Source organism: Vulpes lagopus, chromosome 19 (assembly GCF_018345385.1).
Source record: "Vulpes lagopus strain Blue_001 chromosome 19, ASM1834538v1, whole genome shotgun sequence".
Classification (NCBI taxonomy): Eukaryota; Metazoa; Chordata; class Mammalia; order Carnivora; family Canidae; genus Vulpes; species Vulpes lagopus.
In genome coordinates this window covers 47,086,852-47,107,521 of record NC_054842.1, presented here as the reverse complement: position 1 = coordinate 47,107,521, position 20,670 = coordinate 47,086,852, and the positions used below count along the sequence as shown (strand labels likewise).

General features: G+C 34.7%; 1 long non-coding RNA gene across 1 annotated transcript; it reads right to left on the bottom strand.

Moving 5' to 3' along the window:
• Positions 1–8,002: 8,002 nt before the first annotated feature.
• LOC121478616 lies at positions 8,003–15,659 on the bottom strand. Its single transcript, XR_005984558.1, has 3 exons — positions 12,860–15,659; positions 9,262–9,366; positions 8,003–8,503 (listed from the first exon to the last, which is right to left on the bottom strand). It is a non-coding gene; the product is annotated as an uncharacterized LOC121478616 (long non-coding RNA).
• Positions 15,660–20,670: the final 5,011 nt, after the last annotated feature.

Here is a 20,670-nt window from a genome sequence, read left to right as displayed (position 1 = left end):
GTGATATCCCTTCTGCACACTCTGCCAAGAAGCACTCCAGATTACCACCATTATGCTAGATATTTCAGCAAACACTTCCAGGAGGTTGTCAGTTTTCTTTCACAACACTATTGCAGTTTTGCTTTAGCTATCACATGCCTAACAGTCTTCTAAATCAGTTTGCTTCTTTTGAAATGCTTGTAGAACCTGAACACTCAAAAATAGCAGAGAAAAATCAATTTGTCTTTCTTCTGTGGTGTGCTGCCTTCTGCTGGTAGCTCACTTAAAGGAAGTGAGTATCATATTTTAAAATAAATATCAAATGCTGAAAAGAATTTAATAAATCCTTCTCACATTTAAGCACTTGTGGACTACCAAGAAATTCTTTGAAGATGACAAAGGTTCTTGGACTATGTATTGAAAAACTCTTACAAATTCAAAGGCTTTCCTTTAGGTTTTGGCTTCATGAACATCCCCAATTTCAAGGTGTTCATCTAAATGATATACAAGTTATATGTATAATTAGATGATCATAATCATGAAAACAAAATACTTGTAAATTTTTTCTGGAAGGTTGGTGGACACTAAGATCTGTAGACCTCCATTTGAAAAATACTAACCACCTCCCACACTAGCATTTTGTAAGTAATAAATGTAAATCCAAAGAGGTGACAGTCTTGAGAAAATTTTGTGTGTGTCTGTATGTGCATGTGTACATATGTGAGTATATGTTTGTGCTCACCTGGCTTTCTTTCATTTCCAATCAGAAACAATATACTGTACTATACTTAGAGATTATGGTCATATCAAAACACTACTCAGGAAAATGACATTGTGATTGATTATAATATTTGTGTTTATTCTTTATACATTTCATTTGAGAATACTGTACATTTCAAATATGGATAACTAAAAACAAATTACCCCACCAAAAAAAAAAAAGAAAAGAAAACAAAAACAAACCCTCTAATGCATGAAAAAACTGCAAGTAATATAAAACATAAAACAAAAGATATGGATTAAGTAATATAAAGCTAAGTCAAGTATAGTATTGATTAATAATATTATAGTTTAGAAAATTCCTGTTTAAATGCTAAAAATTTAATGACTTATCATACAAAATCAATATTGACATTTTAGTTGTCAAAGTAAGCCAGTGGAGAGTTATCACTGGACACATTTTACAACCTTCAAATGCTAGCATTTAAAGTCTAAGCAAATCTGGTGTGATCTATTCAAAGTGCTGAATGGTAAAAGTCTGTGATCAAGAATACTCTATCTCCCAAATCATTCAGAATAGAAAGAGAGATAAAGAATTTCCCAGACAAACAAAAACTAATGGAGTTTGTGACTAAACCAGTTCTGAAAGAAATATTAAAGGGGATTCTTTGAGTGGAATGGAGAGACTAAAAGTGATAATATTAAGGCAGGAAATACAAACGCAGTAAAAATAAATATTTCTGTAAAAATCAGTCAAGGAACTCACACACAAAACAAGGATATGAAATATAACATATACCTAAAACATGAGGAGGAGAGAAGAATGAATTCAAATGTGAATGACCATCAACTTAACATAGGTTGTTATTTTCAGAAGAGATTATATACAAACCTAGTGGTAACCACATATCAAAAACCACTACCAAACAGGCAAAGAATAGAGAAAGAAATATATATATATATATATATATATATTTAGTGATATATATATATATATATATATATATATATATATATATATCACTAAAGAAAATCAGCAAGACATGAGGGAGAGAAAGAAAAGAAAGGATCAGAGAAAATCTCTAGAAATAACCACAAAACAAGTAATAAAATGGCAAAAAAAATACATATCTATCAGTAATTACTTTGAATATAAATGGACTTAATGCTTCATCAAAAGACATGTCAGAATGAATAAAAAACAAGACACATCTATATGCCTTCCACAAGAGACTCATTTTAGATCTAAAGATACTTGCAGATTGAAAATGAGGGGATGAAGAAACATTTATCATGCAAATCCATGTCTAAAGAAAGCTAGAGTAGCAATATTTATGTCTGACAAACTAGACTTCAAAACAGATTGAAGTCATATCACGCATCTTTTCTGGCCGCAACACTATGAAACTGGGAGTCAACCACAAGACAAATTCTGGAAGGACCATACATACATGGAGGTTAAACAGCATATTAATAAACAATGAATGGGCCAACCAGGAAATCAAAGAAGAAGTTAAAAAAAAATACAGGGAGACAAATAAAAATGAAAACACAAAGTCTTAAAACCTTTGGAGTGCAGCAAAACCAGTCCGAAAGAAAGAAAGAAGAAAGAAAGAAAGAAAGAAAGAAAGAAAGAAAGAAAGAAAGAAAGAAAGAAAGAAAAAAAGAAAAGAAAAGAAAAGAAAGAAGAAAAGAAAGAAAAGAAAAGAAAAGAAAAGAAAAGAAAAGAAAAGAAAAAAGAAGGAAGGAAGGAAGGAAGGAAGGAAGGAAGGAAGGAAGGAAGGAAGGAAGGAAGGAAGGAAGGAAGGAAGGAAGGAAGAAAGAAAGAAAGAAAGAAAGAAAGAAAGAAAGAAAGAAAGAAAGAGAAGGAAGGAAAGAAGTCCTAAGAGGGAAGTATACAGCAATACAGGCCTAACTCAATAAGCAAGAGAAATCTCAAATAAACAATCTAACTTTACACTTAATGAAGCTAGACAAAGAACAAACAAAACCCAAAACCAGTAGAAAGAAGGAAATAATAAGGCTTAGAGTAAGGGACGCCCAGGTGGCTCAGCGGTTAAGCCCAGGGCATGATCCTGGAGTTCTGGGATCAAGTCTCACATTAGGCTCTCTGCATGGAGCCTGCTTCTCTCTGTCTGTGTCTCTGCCTCTCTCTTTGTGTGTCTCTCATGAATAAATAAATAAACTCTTTAAAACAAACAAACAGATAATCAGCAAAGAAATTGAATCAGTAATCCAAACACTCCCAACAAACAGAGAAGTCCAGGACCAGATGACTTTACAGGCAAATTCTACCAAACATTTAAAGAAGAGTTAATGCCTATTCTTCTCAAACCATTCCAAGAAACTTAAAAAAAAGTGAAACTTTCAAATTCATCCTATGAGGCCAGCATTACCCTGTTACTAAAAACACATAAAAATACCACTAAAAAAGAGAACTACAGGCCAATCTCTCTGATGAACATAGATGCAAAAACTCTCAATAAAATATTAGCAAAAAAAATAATAAAAATTAAAAAATATAAAATATTAGCAAACTGAATGCAGTAATACATTAAAAAAAACCATTCCCCATGATCAAGTGGGATTTATTCCTGGGTTATAAGAGAGGTTCCATATTCACAAATCAACGTGATACATCACATCAGTAAAAGAAAGAATAAGAACTGTATGCTCATTTCACTAGACATAGAAAAAGCATTTGACAAAGTATAACATCCATTCATAATAAAATCCCTCAACAAAGTAGGTTTAGAGGGAATATACCTTAATATAATAAAAGCCATATATAGAAAACTCACATGTAATATCATTCTCAATAGGGAAAAACAGAGCTTTTCCTCTAAAGTCAGAAACTAGACAGGGATATCCACACTCACCACTTCCAATCATCATAGTACTGGAAGTCCTAGTCTCAACCATCAGACAACATAAAGAAATAAAAGGCATCCAAATTGCTAAGGAAGAAGTAAAATTTATAGTATTTACCCCATGTCGAACCCCATGTTGGGCTTCCTGTTCAGTAGGGAGCCTGCTTCTCCCTCTCTCTCTGCCATTCCCCTGCTTGTGCTTTCTCTCTCTGTGTCAAATAAATAAAATATTTATAAATAAATAAACAATAAATAAATAAATAAATAAATAACCAATAAAAGAAATGGAATATACACAAAGAAATGGAAAGACATTCTGCACTTACGGATTGGAAGAACAAATATTGTTAAAATGTCTACACTACTCAAATCCATCTACACATTTGTACAACCCCTATCAAAATACCAACAGCATTTTTCACAGAGCTAGAAAAAAGAATCCTAAAATTTACATAGAACCGCAAAAGATCCCAAAGAGATAAAGCAACGTTGAAAGAGAAAGGCAACGCTAGAGGCCTCACAGTACTGGACTTCAAGTTATATCACAAAACTAGAGTAAGTGAAATGGTTTGGTATTGGCACAAAAAATAGACACATAGATCAATAGAACAGAATAGAAAACCCATAAATGAACCCACAATTATATGGTGAATTAATCTTCAACAAAGCAAGATAGACTATCCAATGGCAAAACGAATGCCTCTTCAGTGAATGTTGGGCAAACTGGACAGCTACATAGAAATAAATGAAACTGGACTGCTTTCCTACACCATATACAAAAATAAACAAAATAGATTCAGGACCTAAAGTGAGACTTGAAACTATAAAAACTCTAAAAGAGAACTCAGACAGTAATTTCTCAGACATTGGCCATAACAACTTCCTTCTAGATATGTCTCCTGGGGCAAGGGAAACAAAAGCAAAAATAAAATATCGGGACTACATCAAAATTAAAAGCTTCTGCACAGCGAATGAAACAAACAACAAAACTAAAAGGCAACCTACAGAATGGGAGAAGATATTTGCCACTAAGATCTCTGATAAAGGGTTAATTGCTAAAATATAAAAAGAACTTCTCAAACTCAACACCCCCAAAATGAAAAATCCAATTAAAAAATGGGCAGGAGACATGAATAGACGTTGTTTCCAAAGAAGACATCCAGATGGCCAACAGACACGTGAAAAGATGCTCAACATCACTCATCATCAGGGAAATGCAAATCAAAACTATAAGCAGATATCCCCTCACACCTGTCAGAATGACTAAAATCAACAACACAAGAAATGACAGGTGTTGGTGAGGACGTGGAGAAAGAAGAACACTCTTACACTATTAGTGGGAATGTAAACTGGTGCAGCCACTCTGGATAACAGCATGGAGGTTCCTCAAAAAGTTAAAAATGGAACTACTCTGCAATCATCTATCTCATGACCCTGGGATCACGACCTGAGCTGAGACCTGAACCAAAGCCAAGAGTCCAATGCTTGCCCCCACCCTCGGTGGCCCAGCACGGCAGTGGGAGGGTGCTGCGAGCTTGCTGCCTGTGCTAACAGGCTATGTGGACATTGCCACAGTAACGTCTGCCAGCCTCTCTGTCTCCAGACAGCTTCTCACTGTCCTCCAAGCAACTGACTCTCCTCACATACAATCCAGGTCCTTTTCAAACTGCTATTTTTTATATTTTTTTTATTTTTATTTTTTTGCTGGGTTTAGGGCAGGCAAGACCACATGTGAGTCCCTCAAGAGAAGAATTTCCATTTTCCTTAGCACTCTGGGATGCCCAGAGATCAGCCTTGTTTGTTTTCTGAGTCAGACATTGTGGGGTCTTGTCCTCTCCAGTGCAGATCCAAGGGCCAGGGTGTTTGAGGTGGGGCACCAATGCCTCATTCTTTTGGGTGAAGTACCTGTCTGGTGAGCCCCCTCCCACATTGTGTATCACCACACCAGAGGTGAGGTTTTGTGAGACTGAGTCTCTGCCTCTCCTATTCATCTCTGTGTGGTCCTTTTACATCATGGAGAGTGGTACATCTAGTTTTCAGTTATTTTTCAGAGGGAAATGACCCACGTGTAGCTATAGATTTCATGTGGCCTTGGGAGAAGTTGAGCGCAGGATCTTCCTATGCCTAGGGGGTGCTCTTGGACCCTGTCCCAAAGTCTTCATCTTCAATACTCTGCTAATTAATGGAGGGGCGGGACGTTAGAAGTAATACTACAGTTAAATTTCACTTGAACAACTTCTTGACTTTCTGGATTTCATGCTTTCTTGACCTGTATGTATGTGTCTTTTCTCTCTGATGCTGGGGTTGACATTAGGCTTATGTGCTTTTTTTCTCTGATGCTGGACTTGACATTGATACAGCCTCTGACATTAGGTTTCTCCGGCCATACTTGTATCATCAGTGACATAGATTAATTTTTTACATAATAAAACAAAATACTTGAGTGAATATTAGCATGTAAGGCATCTAGTCTACAATGAAATCAACATAATTCTTACTTGACTGATATGTCAAATTGCTTCAAGTCTGTCTCCTATCCATCTTGACAAGTCATAGGTATTAAGAGATGAAATAAAAGAAAAAAGAATATTGAAATCACTGTGATGATTTTCTATTTCTTCCATTTAACTTGAACTATGACATAAAGAAAAAAATTAAATACTAGGTTCATATTAATCAATGCTCATACTCACATCTCAATAGAATGTGAATTATTCTTCTCAGTGACCCTTTCACTTGCCATTGATAAGCCTTCCTTTCCATTTGCCATATTTCCAAATAGTCTATTCCAAACTAGCTTGCTTTGGTTGCCTATTATGTGATTGGCATGTAGTTAGAGGCTGGGCATACGCATTTGAAGAGACATGTTCTCTAACTTTTAAGGATGTCACATCTATAAGGGAGAGGCCAAAAATAGAAACACAAAAAATAGCTTCCTTAATGGAGGTGATAAGAGAACAGTGTTGACATATAGGACAGATCCTTCATTAATCAGTCAGGAGGTGTTGAAAATAATTTAAAAAGAATTTGGGTAGACTAGAGACAACAGGGTTGGAGGGGTGTTTCTGAGAAAAGTGTGTCTGTGTGTGTTTGTGTGTGTGTGTGTGTGTGTGTGTGTGTGTGTGTGGAGGGTTGGCACTCAGAGAGGGACAGCTTTAGCAAAATAGTCTGAAGAGCAAGAACTTTGAGAATTTGGACCCAGTTAAAAGACAAACTCATTCACAGATGTCACTGAGCTGCACTCTCTCAACTACCTTTCACATTCCTGCTGCCAGCACACAATCGTTCAACTGAAGCCTTCTTTTCCTTCCCCCTCATAGGAAGACTTGTTCCTCCTGTGTGTTGGCAATTCTTTGCCCTCAGATCTCACCCTGGTTCCCTACCATTGCATCTGGGACTATGCTGCCCCAGTCATCATCCCCATTCCTTCAACATATTGCTATTTAACTATTTTTAAACTAAATCTTATGTAATTTTTTACATTTCTCCTCTACTGAAATGTAAAAACTCTCATGTCTGTATTTCCTTTCTTGTCTCTTTCTTTCTCATTTTCCCTCCTTGATGAAGCTCCTTGAAATACTGTATATAATCACTGCTTAAATTTCCTCAACTCTCCTTTACTCTTCACTCATCATGAGTTAATGTCCTATCATTCTGTAACTTCTGCCCTCACCCAAATTGGATAAATGTCCAAGTCCATGAAGCATTCTTTCAATAGTTCAGGATTCCTGCATCATTTGGTACTGCCAACTCCATCCTCTTTCTAGATATCCTCTTCTCTCATAGTATCCCTCATATCTCTGACCATTCTCAATCACTTGAAATGATGGACTCACCCATTTCTTCACCATTTTAAAATAGTTTCATGCCAGCACTCTCTGAGTCACCCAACCTAGAACGCTGACCATCAGAACCCCCTTGGACCTAAGCATCTGGGCCCCTGTCCAGGCCCCACACTTATAAGGACTATTTAGACTTCCTCTGTGCTGTCAGAGAGCACAGAGCCACCAGAACCATGGCATGTCTTTCCTTATAGACCACACTCCCTACTCCCTACTCTGGATTTGGAGCCTTGAATGCAGTCTTTCTACCTTTAGTCTATTTTCCTTTTTATTGTAATACCCCAAAGGAGAGAAATCTCTTATTTTTTGGAGTTTATTTTGATCTGAAGTATTTTTTGGGGGGGCAGTTCATTTTGATCTGAGAAAGGGATAAGTATATTGGAGGAAAAAAACTGAAAAAGAAAAGAACTCCTATTTAGTTCTATACTGTTAGCAAGAGACAATTTGAAGAAAGCAGACCCTAACATTTCAGTAAAGAGAAACTTTATAGTCTTTCCACCTTCATCTGGGGACATTAAGAAAGCATACTTGGAAAAGAATTATTTGAGTCTTGAAGGAAAAATAAAACATTCCCAGCTATATGTTGGCAAGTTCACAACACAAAAAGCCTTATATATTTGCTAGGGAGCTTAATCATCATCCTGTAAAATTTCTAAGTTCTGTCACAGTGGTAAGGTCAGAAACTCTTATAATTTTGGTAACAAAAATATTTTAAATTTTTATTTAAATAGAGATTTCAAAAACCCCATTACTTCATGTCACTTAATGAAACTAATTCCAGAATCAGGAACATAATATTTAATTTATAGATCATGAACTGAAAAATAGCTAATTATAGCAATAAAGTGAGTTTTCTAACATATCACACTTATCATTACTACCCAAATGCCAACCACCACTAAGGATATAAAATAAACCTCTTAATGATTCTGGTTTCTGTTTTGGTTCATATATATGGACAGAAGTATTGTTAAATGTTGTTCCTCTCACAGTCACATTTTCCTCTGATGTTGGTGGAACATACTAAAAGCTTGAAGAGAACATCATGGTTTCCCTGACGTAGTTTAGTCCCAACATTTCAACAAGCTGGGCCTAAAATAAAACATGCACACAGTGTCAAAATGTTTTGAACAAAGAAGTGCACATTAATATTTGATGTGACTCAAAGAATCTTAATTACATTTTCTCAGAAAAACTGGCCATGAACAGCACCAGAAGATATAGAAATCCAGATGCTATATTACCATATGATGAATTACCATATGTGAAATTAATCCTTATTTATGCATTCACCCATAGGAATACTATTATGGAATATATAATTCTGTGCTAAATGTTCCTCATCGTCAAAAAAATCAGAGCCAAATGAAAGACATAAGTTATAAGATAATATCTTACTATAAGTAAGGGCAAAGTTCTTCAGGATTGCTGTAAAGATATTGGGAAATAAAAAGGGTTTTTAAGCTGTAACTGAACTGAGACTTGGGGGGAAGATAAATTTGTATGATTAACTGAGCAGAAGGCCGTTCAGGCAGGTTAAAGTTACCCGAAGAAAACCAAATATGTGATGATAGAGAACTTCAGGTCATTTGCTTTCCCTATACTTCCAGAGTCCATGAGGATAAAGGAGAACAAAGAATGCTTCAGAAGAATTTAATAAAATATACATACATAGCCCCCCCAAAAAAAACAGAAATTATGACATAAATATTGATAAATTCAGTTTGGCTAAGGTCAAGAATTTATATTATTCAAAATATTTTATAAAGCTATTGAAAAAAAGCCACAATATGGATAATGATACTTCCAATACATTTAAATAAGAAAATATTAGTACCTAGAATACATACCTTATAGAAATAAATAGTCCAACTAGTCAATAGACAAAGTGAGCAGAAGGCTTTGTGATTTCAAGATTTCAGTTGTTTCATGAAAGGCCTAGAATGATTGGGGCTCTAAGAAACAAAAAAAATGTTCATATTTCAAATGTGTAATTCAAAAGTAGTGCCTTATAGAACAAGATGGTGAAATAAGCATTATTTTAACTTTTCCTCATTTCTCCAAATTTTATTAAAATAATGGCAAAAGAGAAACCTTATTATGATGACATTAAAAAAGATAAATATATTCATACAAGCTTCTGGAAAAAGGCATATACCCAGGAATAATTACAGACATTTCATAATGAAATAAAAGGTCAGTTCTCCAAGAAGACACAGCAATCCTAACTGTGCATGCAAACAGTAAAAGAGCTTCATAATTGAAAGCAAGAACTGGGAAGACTGAAAAGAGAAATAGAAATATTCAAAAGTATTAGTTTCACTAATAATTTAGAGAAGATCGACACCCATCTCATTAACTGATAGAGCAAGAAAACAGAAAAACAGTAGGCACAAAGAAAGTTTGAAACACACTATGAACCCAACAGAATCCACTGACAGATTGAAAACATTCCACCCAACCATAGCAATACACATTCTATTCTAATATATTTTGATATATAATGTCGGAGGCATTTCCTTTTGGCTATTTCTTAGAAGTCTGTATGAATCTTTTATATTATCTCAAATCACTAAGAGACTTTAAAAGAAATTCTACTGGGATAACAAGCTGAAAAAAGTAAAGTTCAATCTATATCACTTATCATTTATTAACATAAATTCTAATTGGAACTAAGGTGTAAGTGTAAAAAACGCCATGAAAGTACTGGAAGAAACTGAGTGAATTCTCCTGTAGTCATGGAAAAAGCCTTTCTAACTATCAAAGTCCAGGAGATATAATTTAAACACGGATAGATTATAATTTTTTTGAAGATTTTATTTATTCATTCATGAGAGACACACACAGAGAGAGAGACAGAGACACAGGCAGAGGGAGAAGCAGGATCCATGCAGGAAGCCCGATGTGGAACTCGATCCCTGGTCTCCAGGATCACACCCTGGGCTGAAGGTGGCGCTAAACAGCTAAGCCACCAGGGCTGCCCTAAAATTTTAAATGAAGGAAAGTGTTTTTTAAAAACCACTTCATTATGGCCAATTTATTGTATTAAAGACAAAGAGAAATGGGAAACAAAATTTACACTTCCTTCAACCAAGGCCTAATCTCCCTAGTACAATAAAAAAGAAAAAGAAAAAGAAAATGCAATTGAAAACTGGGCACAAAGGAGCTTTTCTGATTCTAAAGCTTACTCTTATTAAGAAGAACACAGAACAAAATTGTACTAAAATATAATTTATCACATATCTTGGAAACAAAATTAAAAATGATAATTTCTCAGTGTCTAAAGGATGGGTAAAGACAGGAATGGAAGCAGGGTGCCTCAGTGTCTACCTTTTTCATGTTGATTACATTATTTTTGAACTATATGAATGCATTACTATTCAAAAAATAAAATTTTAAATTATTTTGAAAAAATGGGGTGGGCTACCTTAAAAAAAAAGTAATGAGTTCTCCATTCCTGGAAATGTGCACATGAAGATCAAGGATTTCTCCCTATCAGAGCTTTAGCAGTTTCCAATCTCTACCACCGAAAAAATCTTTCCTGATTAAAGTTAATTTGGTAGTGGGAGGATTAGAGAAAATAAACTAGGTCAGGCTCCCAGAGAAGTAGTCCTAATAGAGATAATAATAGACATTCTTCCACTGCCACTAACCAGACCTCTCATGGTTTTTTAAAGGCATTCTTTTCAGTCAGACAATCTATAGTATATTTCCATAAGAACCAACTTACATGTCCATAGTATATAATCCAAATCCAGTATTAATGCTTACATGTCATGGATAACTACAGAGTAATTTAAACATCTGACTTCTGAGTTTTGTGTAAGATTTTAAAATCACATGTAAGTAAAAAAAATTGAAAGAAAAAATTGTCACTTAAAAAAAATTCACTGATACTTTAAAATGGATCATTTTAGAAATATAAATTGAATGCTTCCTTGCTCATATGGTTATCAAGATCAATTCTGAGGTCATTCAGAGATATAATAAAGGAATCAGGAGACTGACAATAGGAAGCCAGAGACATGTAGAATTTAAAACAAACAAACAAAAAACCCTTAGAATCCTAGAAAACTTGTCTCTCTCGATTACTAAATAATTTGATTTAACAAATATGATGCCATTTTTGCAACTGCATTAAACATCATTTTCCACGGTTCCTTGACATTATCTGAGAGGCATGTATGAGTATAATATGCTAGCTATGAAGACTCCCAAGATGAGAAAGTAAAAAGATATTTCCACCGTCCTGTAACTCAGGTTCTGTTTCTTCAGCAAGACAGTATTATACTTTATTTCAATGCCTAAAACAAAGTAAACATGAGGCAAGCCCTACCCAGAGCTATTACCTAACTTCTTAGCTACAGAGTTCCCTGAATTAGCACAAAAGTTTTTATCATGTGATATCAGGTGTTGCTAATAAGAGCTCAAGTTCCAATGTACATGGTGTAAAAGCAAATATTCAACATTCTGGCAAGTCCTGTCCAATCTACCAGCATTGTGTTACCTTCAGATAGTCACAGTGCAAATAATTGTGGAACATCCCCTGGGAGAAGAGTATGTTAATTCTCAAAGATTCTGGAAAATATAGTAGAAGCAGATTCCCCCCAGAAGAGAAGGAAAGCAAAGGGAGTCATAAAAATAACATAAACAATAATAACAATAAATTAAAAGTTTTGTTATATTTTACTGGTACATCTAATTTTTATTATATCCTTCATGAATTCCAAATTATTACATGTGAATTGAATATATTAAGTGCTATGTAGTATTGGAATAGTTTGGAGGAATAATGAAAACTTTGTTGCAAAATGACAGTCAAGTCTTAGAAAGGTCCATTGTTTGGTATGCTGGAGAAAGATAAAGGACCTTTTAAAACAAAAGGCACTGATGTAGAGTTTCTTTCTTTCTTTCTTTCTTTCTTTCTTTCTTTCTTTCTTTCTTTCTTTCTTTCTTTCTTCTTTCTTTCTTTCTTTCTTTCTTTCTTTCTTTCTTTCTTTCTTCTTTCTTTCTTTTTTTTTTGATGTAGAGTTTCTAAGCCCAATTTTTAATGTGCATTTCTCAGCTTAATATGTCATTTATTGCTCCTGCAAATTATCTTAGCTAATACATAATTTCAGTTGATATGTTGTTAATAACCCCACCGAATCATATTAGAAACAAAGGCACCTTAAGGGTATTGTTAAGCTACTCTGTTGACTTTAATGTAAGATTATTAATCTTTTCTTTGTCATTGTTCTACTTTCTAGAAAAGCAAGAAAAATAGTTTGTATCACTACCCTTTTTCTGTTGTCAAGGGAATTCTGCATGGAAGGTGGGTGGTAAAAAGAAAGAAGTAAATTTCCAGGAGTACTTGCCCGGCTGAGAATCAAACCTAACGTTGTGTGTCACTACAACTGCTCTGACCTTAATGCTCTTAAAGAACCATGAACTTTAAGAAACCCTTACCTGAATCTAACTGAAGATTCTTTCCTGGCTCGTCACCAGTGGAACTTGTTTTGAACCCATTGAGCACAGACATGACTCATCTCCACTACATAGATAGTTCTCAGTTCTTACTTATCACAACCAATGTGGACCATGCCCTTTCACTTGTTAGTACTTACCAAAAAAAGTCTGCTTTTCCTCCTTAGGAAATGACTCCATGAATTTCTTGTCCGGTATATGTACTCTGCGTGGCAATTTACTCAATATTAACAACCAAATAAACAAGCAAAAAAGCATAACCTTTGTTGTATTTCTTGACAGTAGGATGAAGGTAGTGGGCAGGCATAAATGGCAGCTTAAGGCCCAGAGGGAAAGATCATTGAAGATCACCTACCACATTTCTATTCTCCATCCCTTTATTCCTTTGTCTCTTGCCTTGTTCAATACTATTTCCTTTTTAAAATATACTTTAAAGAAATTAAAGATTAGTAATAAGTTGGTAAAATAAATACAAGCAATAGAAATTGTGAGTGATAACTTTCCTATCAAAAAGCAAACCCTTCTCAGAGATTCTTTTCTTTTTACGTTTCTTGAGGAACCGCCATACTGTTTTCCAGTGGTTGTACCAGTTAACATTCCCACCAGCATCACATCCCTTTTCTCCACGTTCTTGTCAGCATTCGTTATTCTCTCATCTTTTGTAAATAGCCATCCTAACAAGTAACAAGGTGCTATCTCATTGTGGTTTTCATTTTCACTTCCCTGATAATTAGTGATGCTGAGCACTTACTTCTTCATGTACTTCTTGGCCATTTGCACATCTTCTTTGGGAAAAAAAAATGTCTATTCAGATCCTTGGCCCAATTTTTAAGACAGCAATTTATTTTTTTGCTATTGAGATGTATAAGTCCCTTGTATATTTTGTATAGTAACTCTTTGGGTATGTAGTTTACAAATATTTTCTCCCATTTTATTGGTTACATTTTCATTTTGTTGATGGTTTCCTTTGCTGTGCAGAACTTTTTTAGTTTGATGTAGTCCCACTTATTATTGTTTTTGGATTGCTTGTGGTGTCAAATACAAAAAATCATGGCCAAGACCAAAGCCAAGATAATCTGTATTCCATTTTTATTGTAGTATTATTTACAGTAGCACAATATTTACAATTCGCTGGCTGTCTATCATCTACCTATCTATCTATCTATCATCTATCTATCTATCTATCTATCTATCTATCTATCATCTATCTATCATCTATCACTCTATGTTATCATTGAATATTGCTCAGCCTTAAAAAAAGAAGGAAATCTTGCCATTTGCAACAACATTAGATGAATAAACTGGAAGGCCTTATGCTGAGTGAAATAAGACAAAAAAGACAGAAACTGCATGGTATCACTTATATGAGGAATATTTAAAAAAAATAAAACTCATGGGGGCATGCTTGGGTGGCTCAGTTGGTTAGGTGTCCTACTGGATTTTGACTCAAGTCATGATCTCATGGGTCATGATCAAGCCCCAATTATGGCTTCATGTTCAGCAGGAAGTCTGATTAAAGATTCTCTCCCTCTGCTCCTCTCCCTGCTCGTGCTCTCTCTCAAGTCAACAGGTCTTTAAAAATCAAACTCCTGGAAACAGAGTAGAAAAGTAGTTGCCAGGAGTTGGAGAAAATAGGGAGAGGATGATAAAAGAGTACCAACTTTGAGGTATAAGATGAATAAGGTCTGAGAGTCTGAGGATCCAAAGTATAACATGGTGACTATAGTTGATAATGCTGTCTTGTACAATTGAAATTTGCCAAAAGAACAGAACATAAATACTCTCATGGCAACAACACCAAAGGGAAATATGTGAGGTAATGGATGTGTTAATTAACCTGTTGGGAGAAATCCTTTCACAATTTATATATATATATATATATATATATATATATATATATATATATATCAAATCATCACATTGTATACTTTAAATATACGACAGTTTTGTGAATTATGCCTCAATGAAGTGAAAAAAAAAACTATTTCCTTAACTAGTAGTCTCACTTTAAATACTGCTCCTGCCCAGATCCTAGAAGGTCTTTGTTATTGTTGTTGCCATTTTTGTTCCCTTTTGACAGCTGTAATAGGTTTTCACCAATGCTCTGAAAGACAACCCTTTCGTGTCCTTGTCTCCTGCTCATTAAGATTTTACTTATAAAGGAGAGAGAAAGGGTAAGGGTCTTGGTCAACTTATGTCATTCGTCTGCAACAGCTGCTCTTCTCCCAAGATTACACCATCTGGGAAGCATTTGCAGGAATCTCCCTAAATATGTGTGTGTGTGTGTCTGTGTGTGTGTTGTGTGTGTGTGTGTGTGTGTGTGTGTCTTCAAACATTACCATTTTAAGCAGGTTGTCTTTGAGATAACTTTCACAGCATGACCTAGAAGCCCTAGTGAATTCTATCTAACTGGTCCTATGTTTCATTTACACTATACCGAGAAGAATTCAAAAGAAATGAAGAAAGAATGCTAAGGTCAATAAACTTCAGCTGGAATTCCAGCAGGGTGTATTCTTGTATTCATCACTTTGAGTCCAATTCAATTCCAGGGTAATCAAAAGTTTGCCATGTGCCAGAGATCAAGAAGCTAGAGCTCTGAGTAGGATCAAGGTGAAGAAAGCTAAATAAACTCTCTTCTGTTCAATCATAATTTATGTAATAAAAGTATTTATTGTTTAAAAAATGTTTGTATTATGCTTACAATTTAATCTTTTTAAAGATTTTATTTATTTCAGAGAGAGAGCACCCAAACATGACTTGGGGGGGTGCAGGGAGAGAGGAGAAGCAGACTTCCTGCTCAGCCAGGAGCCCGATGCAGGTCTCCATGTTCCAGGACCCTGGAATCCTGACCCTGAACTGAAGGCAGACGCTTAACAGACTGAACCACCCAGGTGCCCCAATTTTAAAGGTAAAGTAATTGAAACATAAAATTACTAGCTGTATGATCAAAGGGAAAGTTCTTAGACTATTCTGGAGGCAATAATTTCATTTATAATAAAGGTATGTTAATACATACCTATTAGGGTTGTTGTTTGAATTAAACTCCTAATGAATATAAATAATAATAACTCTAGGCATCTAGGAGGTCATCAATAAATGGTAATGTTATAATTGTACATATTATTATTAACATTACAGTAAGAAAGAAACACAATCAAAATTCATGCCCATATGGATCTGACTTAAGTATCCTCCATTTAAAAAAAATTTACCCCCTGATGCTGCCTGAACTGGTGGATTGAAATGTGAAGTGTAGCAAATTATTGAACGAGCCCTAAGAACTGCTCCAGTAAACTGGGTGGCAACATAGAAAAAGCCAAGATTGTGCAGTGCAGAAGATATAGATAGAAGATATATAGAAGATATAGTAGAATAAAAGTGTGATGACCATTGAGAATCAAATTGTTTACTAATGATCATTTTTAAAATGTAGAAAAGAGATAATGCATTCTGAGTGGAATTCTGTAAATTAGAGAAGTATAGCTTTACAAAGGTATGAAAATGTTTTTGTTGATTATTTTCCCACTGTCCACCTAGACCACACTCTGTCTTTTAGATAACGCACACTATGTAAGAATCAAGGCAGTCAGGCTTCCAAAAGCAAGCTGATAGGAAAAGTCACCTCTTCATCTGTGAGCAAATATCAAATACAGAGAAGCATGCTGTGTAGGGCAAATAGGTTAGAAAAGGACATTTTTCCCTTACATGGATCTAGAGAACTAAAACAGGAAATAAAAATAATAGCACATCAAAACATCATACACAACAGCATTGTAAAAATACGACATAAGAGCTTGCCTCTTATGTACTGGGTGATTTTTTTCTGATAATTTCACTCATATTCAAACAAATTTCACCCAAGCAGGAGACATGTATGACTTCCAATGTTGCAGCTATGAATAAGTTTCCAAAACAGTAATGGAAATGCTTCTAAAATTTAAATAATAACTAAGATCTAAGATCTTATTTTCTGTGACCCAAATAAGTGTTAATATTTAGCTCTGTTTCGAATAGCAAAATTAAGGCTTCTCTCACATGGTTAGTAAATGGTTGCGATTTGAGAGCTTATGATTCTCATCAATTCATCTCATATTACATATTTATTCAGCTTTTTAATTAATACCTATCTTTCTTTCCAAGGATTCAAGAATCTGCTCAGGCACTTGAAATGTTATTGTGGATATTGTAAAAGATCTTAGAGAGAGGAAAACATAATGCAAATGGTTGCATTTACTCCCCTCAGTTTTCAACCCCATCTAGGAAAAACAGCTGATTCCGCGCAATCTGTTTATTCAATTGCTCTCATTAGTTGTTGATGGACTAAAGGGATTTAATTTAATGAAGGCAATTTATTGCTGTAGAAAGACACAAAGCCAACACTGACATAAATCTTGAATCATGCACATAAGCCATTCAAAATAAAGCAATTGTTAATATTGCAATGCAGTACCTCAAACTGGCAGGGTCACTAGTTGCATGATGGGAAGCAGGAGAGAATCAGACTTGGAAGTGGACACACTGGCTACTTCCTTTATGGCCTGACCCACTTAACTGTAGGTCGGGAGCACAAAATAATGTTGGGGAACTTGGACCCCACAGTTCTATCACGCTGCAACCTCCGAGTGCTGAGATTTTGAATGCTTGAACAAGGCTAATGAAATGGCTGATGTCATTACCTTTTTTTGTGATTTCCTCAGTATGACATTTTTAGTTTTGTGGTTTAGGAAACATTAGAAGTACCATAGGATTTAGGATATGAGTTAGCATCTATGCCTCACTGAAGAGAGCGTCAAAACAGGCTGAACTGTGATCCATGCACCCATACATTTACAGGAATCTCTATCATCTCTTACAAAGTACATGTCCTGTCATCCCTTTACATCATACGTTGGTGTTCCATCATATACATATATCAAAATTTATTCACCAGGTGATGAATAGTTGTTTGGGTTTTGACCATAATGACTAAAACTCTTTTGAACACAAAAACAAGTATTGATGAGGATATATAATTTCATATTTTTTTGGAAATGGAATTTCTGGGTCATATAATAGGTTCTGTTTAACTTTATAAGAGATGGATAAACTGTACTAATGATTAACATTGCTAAATTTTTGTTCATGTGCTCATTGACCAATCGTGTATTTTCTTCAGTGAAGCAGCTGCTTGAATATTCCACCCATTTTTTTCCTTGTATATTTTGCTTCTTGTTACAGAATTATAGAAGTCCTTTTTGTACTCTGGACTCAAGTTTATTATTACATATATATTTCTCAGATATGTTCTCTCAGTCTGTGGTTTGTCTTTTTATTCTCTATATCATGCCTTTCAAGAAGTAAAGGGTTTGAACTTTGATGAAGTCCAAAGTATCTTTTTCTTATTTTTACTTTTTAGTTATTTATTTTTTAAAAGATTTTATTTATTTATGTGACAGAGAGAGTGAGCACACAAGCAGGGGGAGCTGCAGGCAGAGGCAGAGGGAGAAACAGAGAGCGTGACACGGAGCTCAATCCCAGGACCCTGGGATCATGACCTGGATAAAAGGCAGATGCTTAACCGACTGAGCCACCCAGGTGCCCCACCCCCTGCTTTTATAAATGTCTGGCGCCTTTTTTCTGTCCCAAGTCTCATCTAAGAAATCTTTGCCTAAAGTTAACAAAAAAAATTTATCTTGTGTTTTCTTCTAAAAGCTTTAAAGCTTTAGGTTTTTGCATTTAGATGTGAATAACAAAGAAGAGATGAAAAAATGAAGTGCCTTAGACTGAGGAAAAAAATCCCACCTCCCACCTCCAAATGAGAAAATACACCCAAGAGGTGAACATTCTGTACATGAGTCATAGTGGATCATAGAATTTACTAAAATGAAGAGACTTAATAAAATGTGGACACTGCTCATTGGGAGGGTATGGTAAAGGGAAAAGAGAGAAGCCCTACAGAGACAAGGGAACAAAGTGAAACAGAAAAGAGAAAATTTGTAAATAGATTCTAACTTTTCTTCTAACTAGTTGTTTTTTGTGCAAAATATAACAATTTTTACTTACTAATTTGCTAAACTGTCACCTTTCTGAATATCTATTATAATGGCTTGATTATCTTAAATTATCCAAGTCATTTGAAATAGTGATCATTTAAGTCCTTTCTAATTTTTTACCTTTTAAATTTTATTTTCTTGCCTAATTGAGATAGATAGTATCTATCTAAAACAATGAAATATATTAAAGGTGATAATGGATATTCATAATTTCTATATAATTTTAATAGAGATTAGCATGAGGCAAAATTTTATATGGCAAATATTTATCCATATAGATATCCTTCTATTACTCTATTATTACTCTATTAATAGAATATTATTACTCTATTACTCTATTATTCTATTACATAAAGATTATTTAAATTTAAAAAGTGAATATTAATTTTATCTCTTTATGATATTTAGAAATAAACATATGATTTTTCTCATTACTGCTAACAAAAGTGTTGAATTATCCTTTCATTCCTGACATAAACACTTCTTAGTCATGAGGAATTTTTAAATGCTGGTATAATCCAAGTATTATAGAAATCATAAGTATCGATGGGAATGACATAAAAAGACAGCATATTACAGTCAGTAGCCTACTTAACATTGAGATTATTGGAGTGGAATTTTTGTTTGTAAGAAAGTCCAAGACGTGATAATAAGGGTAAATAGTTTATGCAGAATGGAGGACAAGATCATTAGGGGAAGCACAAGTCAAGTAAGTCCATGTTGCTGGTTGTGTTACCTACATAGATTCTGAAATCCCCAATAGTAATATTGAAGTATTGACAATGAACTGAAAGGTGAAATTTTTGAAGCATGAAAGCCAGTGACTCAGGGGTCAACAGTTGACTACAAAATGGAAGGGTAATTGGTGATACAGTCTGTTACTATGATTCAGGAAGCCAGAAGGAGACAGAACTGTCTGGCAGCAGCAATAATCAAGGAAAACATTTAGCACATGTTCAGCTACTATGGTATGATGAATGTGGGAAGAATAGAGGAAGCATGATCCTAAGTACTGCATCTCAGATGGAAGTTAGTGCAAGATAAAAGCTTCAGGATGCTGCTCATGATGATCCATGAGTTCCAGAAAACAGAGTGGAAAAAGATGATAGAAATTGGGAAGAGACTGGGGAAAGGACAGAATCAGAGACAAGAAATGTCTTACAGAAATTAAGGTGTGGAATGAGGGCGATTGGAAGTGATGGTCAATGTAGAGAGGGGTAAAGAACAATTAAAATAGCCAGTCCTGGAAACTTCGGATCCAAGAAACCACATGGTAAGGTAGGAACACCTATAATTATTTACCTTATGTTACGGCATAAAAAACAAAGTAGGTAGCTTTAATAATGTATATTGTGTCATAACTCATGTCCATGTTTAAATGAATCTTACAATTCCAAATTAAGACTATGTCCCCACCTAGTTATTAACATAGATTATTTTTATTGATCGGCAGGTGGTTTGAAAAAGGTAAAAGAATGAGGCATAGAGATGCAAAAAGAAAAAAAAAGAAAGAAAAGAAAAAAGAAAAGAAAAAAAAAGAAAAGAAAAGAAAGAAAAGAAAAGAAAAGAAAAGAAAAGAAAGAAAAGAAAAGAAAGAAAAGAAAAGAAAAGAAAAGAAAAGAAAAGAAAAGAAAAGAAAAGAAAAGAAAAGAAAAGAAAAAAAAGAAAAGAAAAGAAAAGAAAAAAGTCCTCTCCAGCTGAGTATACAAATGGCCCTATGATGCTCCACTGGAAATCATAGGTATGATTGATTTGTACACA